Source organism: Cyanistes caeruleus, chromosome 27 (assembly GCF_971803275.1).
Source record: "Cyanistes caeruleus chromosome 27, bCyaCae1.hap1.1, whole genome shotgun sequence".
NCBI lineage: Eukaryota > Metazoa > Chordata > Aves > Passeriformes > Paridae > Cyanistes > Cyanistes caeruleus.
In genome coordinates this window covers 1,838,683-1,850,841 of record NC_141727.1, presented here as the reverse complement: position 1 = coordinate 1,850,841, position 12,159 = coordinate 1,838,683, and the positions used below count along the sequence as shown (strand labels likewise).

Here is a 12,159-nt window from a genome sequence, read left to right as displayed (position 1 = left end):
TCCGGGACATAAACACATCAGCACCTGCAGAATGCTCAGATCAAGGGCTGTTGGCGTTCCATGTGGTCAGCTGTTGTGAACATGTGTCATTCCTGTGGGTTTGTTTGTAGCAAAGTTGCCAGGAAATGGGCACCACTTTTGTGCTTCTTGCCCAAGGACTGCCATGTGAGGGGCCATGCTGTGTCAGCAGAGTCCACTGCTGCTGAATTTTTACTGTCCTTACATGAGTGCACATATTTTTGTGTTGTTCCAGGGAGACCAGTGAATTGAAGTCCCTGAACTGATCCTCTTATGCTGGAGCTTTGCTGGTGACTGGGATGGGACACATGTTCCAGACCAATGCCAGATGCACTTGTACAGCTCATCTGCCTGGTACTGAGTGAGGAAGTGGTTTCATCTCTCAGCAAATGGGTGCTGGACTGAAGGGATAGGGGCCTGGGTGGTGCTCTGTTGTGAGATGCAGAACAGACTTTCTGTGTGGTATGGGGGAAGTCAAACATCTTTGAGTTAAATTCCTTTCATGTTTGAGCACCAGGGCCTCCATACCCTGCCAAAAATTGCATGCCTAGCAACTGTGTCTGGAAAGGCAGGAAGGTGTGACTTTTTTTTTCAGGCTAACTGCTGAAATTCTGCTGCTTTTTCATGATCAGGCCTGTTAAAGTTGATCTTTGCCTAAAAAATAACTGTTGTGTTCTGACTGGAACCCCTCCTTCTGTATCCCACTGTGCTGCTTAAACATGGAGGAAATAGAAGAGAACCAGGGATGAGGAAGAGCAGTTCCATCTGTGGAAAAGAGTTGGGGATGGAGTGTAGGGGCAGCAAACATTTTCAGGGCTGAGGCATCTTGCAGACAGCACATTTCCAACTCTCAGCACACAGAGCACCTCTGGGAGAGGAAAGATTATTCATAGGGGCTGGCAAGATGACACAGACAAGCCACCACCAGTTCTGGCCATGGTACTGGAAACAGAGCACCAGTCAGAACAATGCTTGCTCTCTCTTTGCAGGTCACTGCCAATGCAATCCCATCCTGGGACTCTTCCATGGCAGAAGCTCTCTCCTCCCCCATTTCCTCTTCCCTTAGGCAATAACCCCAGCCCTTCACAGCAAAAGGATCTTTTTCCCATCTCTGGGTGGGTGGGGAAAAGTGGGTTGCCAGGGGAGAACTGAGGCCCCTTCCCACAGAGCTCAGCCTTGCACCAAAGGGTTCCCTGACTAGATGCTATCACAGGAGAACTCTACTTGGCTTCTGTCCCTCTCTCCCACCTGTCCTGAAGTGTGGAGCTCACAGGGAACACCCTTTAGTGCTTGAACCTCACAAATTTGGGACTACAAAGACAGTTGAGATCTTCCGAAAGACCTGTCTGGGAAACATACAGAGTAGATTGGCCAGGAGAGAGGGTCAGTGAGGGATGGAGGGTTGGGAAAAGAACAAAATAGAGCTGAGTTGGGGAACATTTGTTTAAGACATTGACAATGAAAAAATAAGTTCTTGAGAAAGAGCAAAAGAGAAAAAAACCAAAATCCCCTCTCCCCAGAAACAACCCTTAAATTAACTTCAGTGTCCTTGCACGTGGCAGGGGGTGTTTGGACTAGATGGTCCTTAGGGTCCCTTCCCAATTAGCATTCTATGATTTTTTGATCCTATAATTTAGTTCATCCACACTTCTTTCAAAAAGATTCAACTTCCATCCTTCATTCATGAATCTTCTATTTCTTCTGCCCTACATGGCACTGTGGGGAGCGGAATGGGGGAGTTTTGGTCAGTGCAGAACTGTTCTTTTCAGCCTCCTCATATTTTTCTCTTTTCCAGGATGAGCCTTTCCTATAGGTTGCAGTCCTTCAAGGTTGGCATGGATAGGAGAATACTACTTTGCCACTATGGCTTTTCCATGAGCAAACACACAGAAATGACCCAGCTTTACATTATGTGCCTGCATGAGATGCCACCAGTCCTGGACTTGAGTATTCTGCCTGTCCCGATGTTTTTATTATCCCGGAAATTCTTGAACCACTAATCTCAGCACTTACAGAAGAATTCATGTAGAAAAGCATGTGGCATGTGCCAGAAAATGAAAAGGACACAGCCCCCACCATTAGCTGGGATGGTGCACATTTGACATGAGCTGGTCAGAAAATTATGCCTTCCACAAAGGTGCCTCTGGGCCTGAGGCAGGGCAGGACTGCTATAAAAGGCAGCCCAAGTCTCTGCTCTCTCAACCACTTCTCTCACCTCCTTCTCCTCAGGAATCCTCAGGTGAGTGTGAAGATCCTGCTCCTGCTGCTTCAAGAGCAGCTCTTTCCTGACTGTAGGTCACAGCTGAGACGGGATTTGGGAGCACAGGGCTGGGAGCTGCTTCTGCTGGGAAAGGGCAGGGGAGGGAAGGTCTTGTGCAGACAGAGAGAGGCTGGCACTTGGCTGAGGTGGCTCCTGGGCTTTGAGCTGGGCACTGCAATGTGGGCCAGGAGCTGCCTTGGCTGCAGGGTGTTTGGGTGCAGTGCTGCTCCTCATGTGTCCCCACTTTCTCCTTCTGCCTGCCCTCTGTGCCAGGTGCACCTGTGACCCCGAGCCATGTCCTGCTGCAAGCCCTGCGACCCTTGCTGCCAGCCCTGTGGACCCTGCCCGCTGGGCAGCAGCTGCAATGAGTGCTGTGTCAGGCAGTGCCAGGATTCCCACGTGGCCATCCAGCCCTCGGCCGTGGTGGTGACCCTGCCCGGCCCCATCCTCAGCTCCTTCCCACAGAACACCGTGGTGGGATCCTCCACCTCTGCTGCTGTTGGCAGCATCCTCAGCTGTGATGGAGTGCCCATCAGCTCTGGAGGCTTTGACCTCTCCTGCATCACCAACTGCTATGGTGGCAGCAGATGTCGTCCCTGCTAAATCTGCTGGCAAATCCTCGGGCAAGAACCTCCAAGTTCTCTGAACATGGTTTTGTGCAGAGATAGAGCTTTGGGACATTTACAGCTTCATTTACATTTACAGCTTCAACGCATTATTCCCTTCTACTTTTCTTTGTCCTCTATTTTCTGTCCCATGTCTTCCCAAACCAGCCTAGTGGGGACATGTTGCCCTGCCTTCCTCTGAAGGGCAGGCAGGTGCACCCCCTGTAGGAACTCCACTGCATCTTACTGGCTGCTAATGGCGCTCTTTGTGAGCCATGTCCTTTTCTTGCTTAGAGTCAATAAAGTTGTTTTGCATCCTAGTCTTGTCCTCCAAGTTTCCTTTCTTTCCACAGAAAGTCTCCCTCTCTGCTCAGGATAAAAGGTGGAGAAGTAGAGGGTGGGAGTCCCTGCAGTTAATTTTACTTTGTGCCCTTTCCCCTTGGAGCTGCTGGAAATGTACCTGGATAATGCTGGGGGGTTGCGTGTGCTTCCTTTTGTTCCTTCTCACCTATGGAATTTTTTGCCTATTAGTTGAGGGGGAAACCTGATGCCTGGTACTTGTTGGGTGCTTGAGAAACACAAAGAGTTTGGCTGGGCCCAGGGGGGAAGGGGGGCATGGGAAGGGGAGGGCGGGGGCAGCTGGGGCTGGCTGGTTTCTTGGGCCGGAGAGGAAGACACTCTCTCGGAGCTGTTGCGGTTTGGAGAGGGGAATTCGCCATCACCCAGATGGAGCTGCTGCTTCTTCTTCCCTATTCACTGGTGGCCTCACACCCCCTGTCCTGCCAGGACGTGTGGCAGTGCCAACCACCACTGTGGAGCTGCTGATGCTCCTCAACCACTGGCCCGGGATCTCAGCTCATCCCTGCTGGTCCAGCTGAGTGTTCCTCAGAGCCCTGCAGGAGCACCAGGACTGCCCTGTCGTTCCGATTGGGAACGGCGATAAAGAACGACACGGACTCTCAAGGGAGTCACAACACGAGAATTCCCCGGTTTATTACTTCAGGCCTGTTTTATAGACTGGTACGTGGAAAGTACAGGAAAGAAACTCTTATTAGTTAGCAAAGTGCTACATCACCATCATTGGTCAGGGGGGCTCACCACCCCCCTGACTCCCTCCTGCAAGGAGAACAAGAGGACAGACAAACAGCACCTGGCAGTTGTTTTCTGTCTCTGAGGATTGTTTTGAAATCCTCCTATGAATTTCCCAGGCTAGCTTCTCAGGCAGGACTGAGAGGCCATGGGTCTGCGGCCTGCTCCAAAGCTAGCATCCATACTGCCCGCCCGAAGGGGTTTGTGAAGCAAAGCCTCTCCTCCATCCCTTCCCATTTCAGCTGAGAAAGCTGTCATGGGATCCCTGGTTCTGTTGTTAACACTGTAGTTACTGTTGTTTGTGTGCCTTGTTATACACACTAGTAAAGAACTTATTCCTATCCCCAGATCTCTGCCTGAGAGCCCCTTGATTTCAAAATTACAGTAATTTGGAAGGAGTGGGGTCATTTTCATTCCAAGGGAGGCTCCTGCCCTCCCTAGCAGACACCTGTCTTCTAAACCGAGACAATACTGCACAGTCAATGGCCATCAGGAACGGAGAGGCTCCAAAGGCTCACAGGAGTGGGTTGATGTGAATTGATACGTCCAAGTCACCAAACCACAGCTGAAATGCAAAGAGTAGATTCATTTCATTACCTCATTAACTGAGAGGTCCCAAGGCACTGTCAGGCTGCAGAGACACATAAAATGGGAACAGTGGCACCATTAGGGTCAGTCCAATCCTGGTGGGTCACTGACTGTCCCAGTATCTCAAGGGGTCTCATGTGAAGTTTCCCACATGGATATTCTCAGCCTTCCCACCTAAAAGGTCACTTTGTGCAAATCCATCATTCTCCTCTCCAAGTCTTTCAGTTTCAACCTTTTTCTCCCAACAGCCGGGAAACAGCAACGTCTGGAAACAGCCACAACCTCATCTCTACCTCCTCCTCCCCTCCATTACCCAGTCTAGGGTCCACAGCCTGCACACAGAAGCACAGGCAGAGGAGGTGCACATCTCACAGGGGCTCTCAGCTCATGCAGTGCCCAGCTCTGTCCAAAGATGCAGTGCATTTCAGAAGTTAGGATTGGTATCAGCCATATTCAGGATACGCAGTAGTAAATGACTTTTGGTTGAGTTTGTACAAAAGACTTTGGGCTTCACTATTAATTCACATTTCTCCCATGTATGGATAGATGTAATCTGTCCATCAATGCCTTCTTGACTGAAGCCTTTGACCAAACCTGTGCCCAAAGGGGACTGCAAGGCAGACAAAGGAAGATGGACCCTGGTGAAGACAGGGTCTGCCATGGACAGCCCACAGATCGAGAGTCATCAAATGGTTTAGGTTAGACAATCTTGTCCCACCGCGCTGCCATGGGCAAGGACACCTTCTACCGGACCAGGCTGCTCAAAGCCTTGCTGTCATCGAAAACTGGGAAATAAACTCTCCAACCAATTTCCTGTGTCAGAAAGGTGACATTATTTTATTAGCAGAGCTGAATGTATGAGGATGTCTCCTCTAAGCATGGCCAGTAACCTAATAGACCAGGTTGTACTCTGAAAACAAATACATATTCATCACTTTATTGAATACATGCATGTATGTTAATTATGTCCATCGTCTTGTTTGGATATGGTTCCAGATCTTCTGATGAATCTTTTCTCTGTGAGAGTATCTCAAATATGTGGTCAGGTCATAAAGTACTTCTCTCATTATTCTTCACTCTGACACACAGTACTTGTTCTCATTTTGGGGTTTAGGATTTTTCTTTTTGTTTCTATCTCTCATGGAATTTTGTCCCATCTGTTGCCAAGAAACCATAACAACTGATACTTAAGAGAGACAAAAGAAATTGCCATGGGAAAGATGCAGCTGGCTGCTCTCCTAGCTGGAGAGTTTCTCTTGGAGGGGCAGAGATACTGTGGTTTTTCAGTTTTTCGGCTGGGTTAAAGGGAGCTGGGCAATTGCCATTGCTTTCATGGCATTCGGAGAAAAGCAGGCTGCAGTCGTTGTGGGGAGAGTTCACCACCACTAAGTTCAATCTCCTGCTGACCTCCTACAGTGAGAGAAGTTCTCTTTGTGGGAGTGGCCGTTGCACTGGGACCTTATTACCTATCTCACTAGAGGGGGACCCTTCTCACCATTTCTTCACATGCCTCAGGGGAAACTCTGGGACCCTGGGCCCTTTCCTGCTCCAGGAAAGCTTCTTCCGGCTGCATTCGGCAGCTGGGCCGCTGCTGCTGAGTTTCTGCTGCCTCTTGCTTGCTGCCCCAGTGAGCGTGCCCTGCAGTTCCAGCTGCCGCTCCGAGGTTCCTGCTGCAGCCCGTCCATCACCGCCTGAGGGAGACGCGGCCGAGCCCTCACCACAGCGCCCCCTGCAGGCGCGGGGGAATCACCGCACCCGCCCTGCCCGGCCGGGAGCCACCAGCGCCCCTGCCGGCCGTGCCCGGAACTGCAGCCAAGGGGAAAGCGCCTGTGGCCGAGACACCTGACCCTGGTGTCTGGTTCTTTTTGGTGCTGCTGCCGGGATCTGAAAAGAACTGTTATTTCTTTTCCCATCTCTTTGCCTGAAAGCCCCTTAATTTCAAAGTTATAATAATTTGGAGGGAAGGGGGTCATATTCTCCATTCCAAGGGAGGTTCCCGCCTTCCTTGGCAGACACCTCTCTTGCAAACCAAGACATTGCAAAACTAAGATATTGGCTACTACATATTAATCACTGGTACAGGTAAATGAAGAAGCGTTAGCTGACACAAGACTTATCAATCACAGATGTAGGGAGTTAACACAAGGTCACATTAATCTCTGGAATTTATAATAAGCACTGCCTGCTACAAAACTAAGCATTAACCATTAATACAGAAACATACACTATGTGCTAAAGTCAAAAGAATTTTCCAGCATCTTCCCCCATTGCTGCAGACTCCTTGAAGAAATAGAACTTTTTAAGTAACAAATTCCCCCTTTGAGACTTTAATATCATTTCTTTAAAATGTCATAGCCAGTTGTTTTATTGCCCAAGTCTGCACAGCAGTAAGCACTGAATTAAGCAACAAATGATTAAGGTCATGAGTACCACATGAAATCCTGGTAAGTGCAAGAGATTGTTTTAACCATCCTAAGTTTAGGAGTATGGGGCCATGAAACCAGCCAAGAGAAAGCTAGTCCTGTCTCTCTATCACTTCTGGCTGGATTCTTTAGTTGTTTCTTTCTTTTCTATTAGTCCAGAGTTATTGGAAAGATTGAATCGATACATTCCTTTAAATTCCTCACATCCCTGATTATGTCTCAACACCAAGTAGTCAATTGCTGCTCGATTTTCAAAGGCAGCTTCTCTGACTTGTGTCATTTATGTACTTTGGGCTGTTAATGATTGTGAAGTGTAATTTATATTTTTAACTAAAGCACACATGGTTCTCTTTATGGTGGGATAGTTCACCTCAGCGCCAGGTGTTCAAAAGTTCCAGTTCACTCTCACTGCACAGGGTCACTTGAGAATCACAACCCTCTGTCAACTGATGAGCTGAGTTTTCTCTTTTGTGCTTCACATTGGTGAAATAGTTACTTGGTGAAATAGTAGAAGAGTTAATCTACCAGTGGCAATGAGCTCTCAAGAAATATTGGCCAGGACATATGAGTAGGCCTCTCAGCCACACAGCAAAACCCATCCTATAGGCAACTTTGTGTGCTCCCAGGCATAAGAATTTTGTTCTGTGCTATTGCATTTTAAGGGAGGTTGTAGCTGTCTTAGATGTTAACACTCGGAGGAGCAATTGACAAATGTTACACATTGCTTTTCTCTGCACAGCCTGATTGTGGCAGACACTGATCCCAGCTTGTGAATCACCTCAGCCCTGCATGTCTGGACAGCAGCTGGGTCCTGCCAGGTACTGAAGGAGGTACAGATCTCATAAGGGTGTCATGTCTTGACCACACTCATGGACCAGATAATGGAGAGGAGGAGAAGGAAGGAATGAGGTCTTGAGCTGTTACCCCCACAGTGAAGATTATTTTTCATGTTCACCACTGCCACTCTTTGCATCCAGGATCTCTCTGATGGCCACTGGCTGCAGAGTAGCCAGGGATGTCTTCATCAGCTGCAAGGGAAAGGACACAAAGTAAAATCCACTCAGGGACTCCTCCGCACAGGTTCAATACCTTTTTCACTGAACAGATTGGAAATGTTGGCACAGAATGAAGGACCAGGTAGGGATGCACAACATTAATGAGTCTACAGAAGAAAAGGAGGTGGCTCACGGAGAGAACCAGGGCCAGCCACTAACATGCAGTGGAGGTCCTGCAGGGTGGCCATCTGCCTCTCAAGATGAGGGAGAGAGGGCAACACATCCCCTCTAGACTGGCCTGAAGAGACAGAGACAGCATGGAAGAAGGAGAAGAGTGGAAGAAGGAAACAATGTCCAAAACCTCAGTCATGACCCCTCACATTGCAGTTCTTAGGCATGTGAGCAAGAACAAGAGCAGAGCTCCTTCATGACAATTTTGACACAAACAAACCACTCAGAAATGGCACACGAGAAAATCACCTGCCCACAAGAGATGCTGCTGGCACTTGATCAGAGACTTCTGCCTGTGCTGACGTAATTCCGCGCCGGAAATCCTTGGACTTATCCTCCCAGCACTTAAAAAAGTAGCCCTTCATATAGGAAAGCAAGCGAAATTACCAGGAAATGAAAAGGCAGCAATGCAGGAAACCAGGACACAGCCCTACCATTAGCTGGGATGGTGCACATTTGACATGAGCTGGTCAGAAAATTATGACTTCCACAAAGGTGCCTCTGAGCCTGAGGCTGGGCAGGACTGCTATAAAAGGCAGCCCAAGTCTCTGCTCTCTCATCCACTTCTCTCACCTCCTTCTCCTCAGGAATCCTCAGGTGAGTGCAAAGATCCTGCTCCTGCTCCTGCTCCTGCTGCTCCAAGAGCAGCTCTTTCCTGGCTGTAGGTCTCAGCTGAGACGGGATTTGGGAGCACAGGGCTGGGAGCTGCTTCTGCTGGGAGAGGGCAAGGGAGGGAAGGTCTTGGGCAGACAGACGGAGGCTGCGACTGGCCTGAGAGGGGCTCCTGGGCTTTGAACTGGGCACTGCAATGTGGGCCAGGAGCTGCCTTGGCTGCAGGGTGTTTGGGTGCAGTGCTGCTCCTCATGTGTCCCCACTTTCTGCTCCCTCCCTGTCCTCTGTGCCAGGTGCACCTGTGACCCCGAGCCATGTCCTGCTGCAAGCCCTGTGACCCTTGCTGCCAGCCCTGCGGCCCCTGCCCGCTGGGCAGCAGCTGCAATGAGTGCTGTGTCAGGCAGTGCCAGAGCTCCCATGTCGTCATTGAGCCGCCTGCTGTGCTGGTGACCCTGCCCGGCCCCATCCTCAGCTCCTTCCCACAGAACACTGCCGTGGGATCCTCCACCTCTGCTGCCGTTGGCAACATCCTCAGCTGTGGCGGAGTGCCCATCAGCTCCGGGGGCTTTGACATCTCCTGCATCACCAACTGCTATGGTGGCAGCAGATGTCGTCCCTGCTAAATCTGCTGGTATCGTCTTTGGGCAAGAGCATCTACTTTTCCATTTTTCACCTTGTTCTCTCTCCTTCCTTTGTTTTCCATATCTCCCCAGGCCAGCCTAGCAGGAGCTGGTGGCCTCCCTCCCTCTGCAGGCCAGGCATCTTTATGGCAGTTTTTAGTGCTCCATCTGAGCCACTTCCTTTTCTTCTTTTGACTCATTAAATTTGTTTTGCATCAAAATCTTGGCCCCAGAGTCCTCCTTTATTCTATGACAACTCTTTAGTGAGCTCAGGGAGAAATGTTGTCTTTGAAGAGGATTAGGTTGGGCACAAAAGGGACCCTTCCTCATTCCCACAGGAAGGAGAACATAGGACTCACTAACCTGGGTTGTCTTTTGTGCCCTGTCCCTTGGAGGTGAAGGAGGTGCTCCTGACTACTTCAAACCAATTACCACCACTCCATGAAGCCTTGCTGCATCTCTTCCCACATCAGGCTGGAGCACTGTTGTCTGGAACACGCTCTGTGAAAGGGGAGCTGCCCAACCACCGCTGCCTTTGAGTGAGGAGCGCATGGTTAGGAGGGCAGTATGAGGTCAGCAGCCCCTTTGACTCCTGGGGAACAGATCTCTCAAGAGGTTTTTTTTGGGGGTAGACAGCTTAAATAGAGGATGACACCAAAGGGTGGCAGGAGTGAGGAGACAGAAATATCTGGGAAGAGTCCATAATCTCACCTCTTGCTTTCCCATTTCCCCATTACCTTATCTAGGATCCATGGCCAGTGCACACAGGCATAGGTAGATGTGGCCCATATGGTCCTTCAGCACCTGGCAGGGCTAAACATCCCCATGGGGACTGCAGCTCCCAAAGTGCCCAAAGATCTGTGGCTGCCCTGTGGTATTTCGTCTCCTCCAAGTTTGGGGCATCTTTATTTAGTCCTCTTAAGTCTGCACCACTGCCAAATACCAGCTTTGCTCTGGAATGGCTCCTTGCAAAAGCAGTTATCCCTCTGTCCCCACTGGGTGTTGTAGTGACAAAGGAATTGCCTGAGCAGTCAGGGATTGGATTTGGAAAGTTAAATCCCTGACAGAATTAAAGCTGGCCTGGGACATCAAGGACAATAGAAAAAGTTTCCAGAAGTATTCTGCTGATAAAAGGGAGACAGGAAAAATATGGGCCCTGTCCAGAAGGAAAAAGGAGACCTATCTACCCAGAGCATACAGAAAGCTGATATATTCGAGGACTCCTTTTTTGCTTTGATCTTCACTGACAGATGCTTCAGCTACATCACCTGAGTTGCAGAAGGCAAAAGTACAGGCTGGCACAGGTTGCTCAGAGAAGCTGTGACTGCCCCATCCCTGGAAGTGTCCAGGGCTGGGTTGAACAGGGTTTGGCTGATGTACAGGTGCATGGCTGGGAATAGAATTTTCTTCCTCTGGCTATTTTGGCTAGGAGATAAAACTACAACAGAAATGTCTCACATGGAGAGATCTCTAAACTGTGCTTCAGAGGAGGCTGAGGGAAGGATTAGAACAGGACAAGCCAGTCAGACATATCTTTTTAATACCATTCCCATACCACAGTTAGTTTCAGCTCAGGGTGAGTTGGTGGAGCCTGGCATGGTCCACATGGCAGTCCTCAAGAGCTCCTTGAACCTGGACTTTGCTCTTTTCCCAAGCCTCTGGATCTGGACCCAGGATGCTGCTAATGGTGTTAGTCTCCACTGCAGAGGCTGGGGAGGAGATATCCAACCTCATCACCATGCCAATAGGTCACTACTGGACAAGCTGAGGTCAGACCTGCACACAAACAGTGCTGTAGGGGGAGCCACTCCACAGGGAACATATACACAACTAAATAATATTAATTGTTAAGGCTGGAAAAAACACTTAAGATAAAGTCCATGCTGGGTGTATGCTGCTACTGGCATTGCCATTGATATATATTTGGATTATATTGCAATAATTAGGTACTGCAGCTGTTAGCAGGGCTATCTTTTCATTGAGATGCTGACAATCCATTGTCAGTCATAATCTCCTGCCCAACTTTTGAACTAATCAAAATGGTAAATTATATAAGAAGCAGGTTCTGGAAATAACCTGTAATATTTCCAAATAATCTACAACTTCAGAAGCTCTTTTTCACACAGCAGAAGTTGTGTATTGTGGTACATTAGTGATCCTTGAGTCAGAGAGTTCAGACTTTCAGAGGGCACACACATTTTAACCTCCAAGTTTTAGATTATTTTTATCAGGGTTAGTGTCAATATTTGAACCAAAGGACCACACACTGCCATTGGCCAGGTGCCAGGTTTGAGTCTTCAAAACATCAAAGCCACAGATGTTTTCTTTGTGGTCTTTAAGTTCGGCTTCTCACCCAGGAACCATAAATTAATCCCTGTGGTTTGGCACTTAGCTCTTACTCTGTTTATTTCAGTGGTTTTAAGTCTTTGCCCTCCAGGATACAGCTTCTCAGCTGTGTTAATATTGAAATTTGTGCTCCCATATCTATTCCAAATGTCATTGTTGATGAGGACTGACACAAATAAAAATATATGATCATTATAATCATATACTGATAAGCTTCCACTCAACTGACTGACTGGCCCATTTGCCATCCAGCTGTTTTTTGAGTTTTGATCTTGAATTTGGAGAGAGAAAGTTATTACCCTGTCTTGTAGCTGGTCATGGTGTCCGAGTGTTTGGAGTATTTTCTGTCAGATTGCTATTGCTGTGATATGA

The 12,159-nt window shown here is 48.7% G+C and overlaps 2 pseudogenes across 1 annotated transcript; both read left to right on the top strand.

Annotated features, from left to right (window-relative positions):
• Positions 1 to 2,537: 2,537 nt before the first annotated feature.
• On the top strand, positions 2,538 to 2,881 carry LOC111943301 (feather keratin Cos1-2 pseudogene; annotated as a pseudogene).
• A 5,888-nt stretch (positions 2,882 to 8,769) lies between these two features.
• Positions 8,770 to 9,488, top strand: LOC111943305 (feather keratin Cos2-2 pseudogene; annotated as a pseudogene). Its single transcript, XR_015279547.1, has 2 exons — positions 8,770 to 8,806; positions 9,115 to 9,488. The product of XR_015279547.1 is annotated as a feather keratin Cos2-2 pseudogene (transcript).
• Positions 9,489 to 12,159: the final 2,671 nt, after the last annotated feature.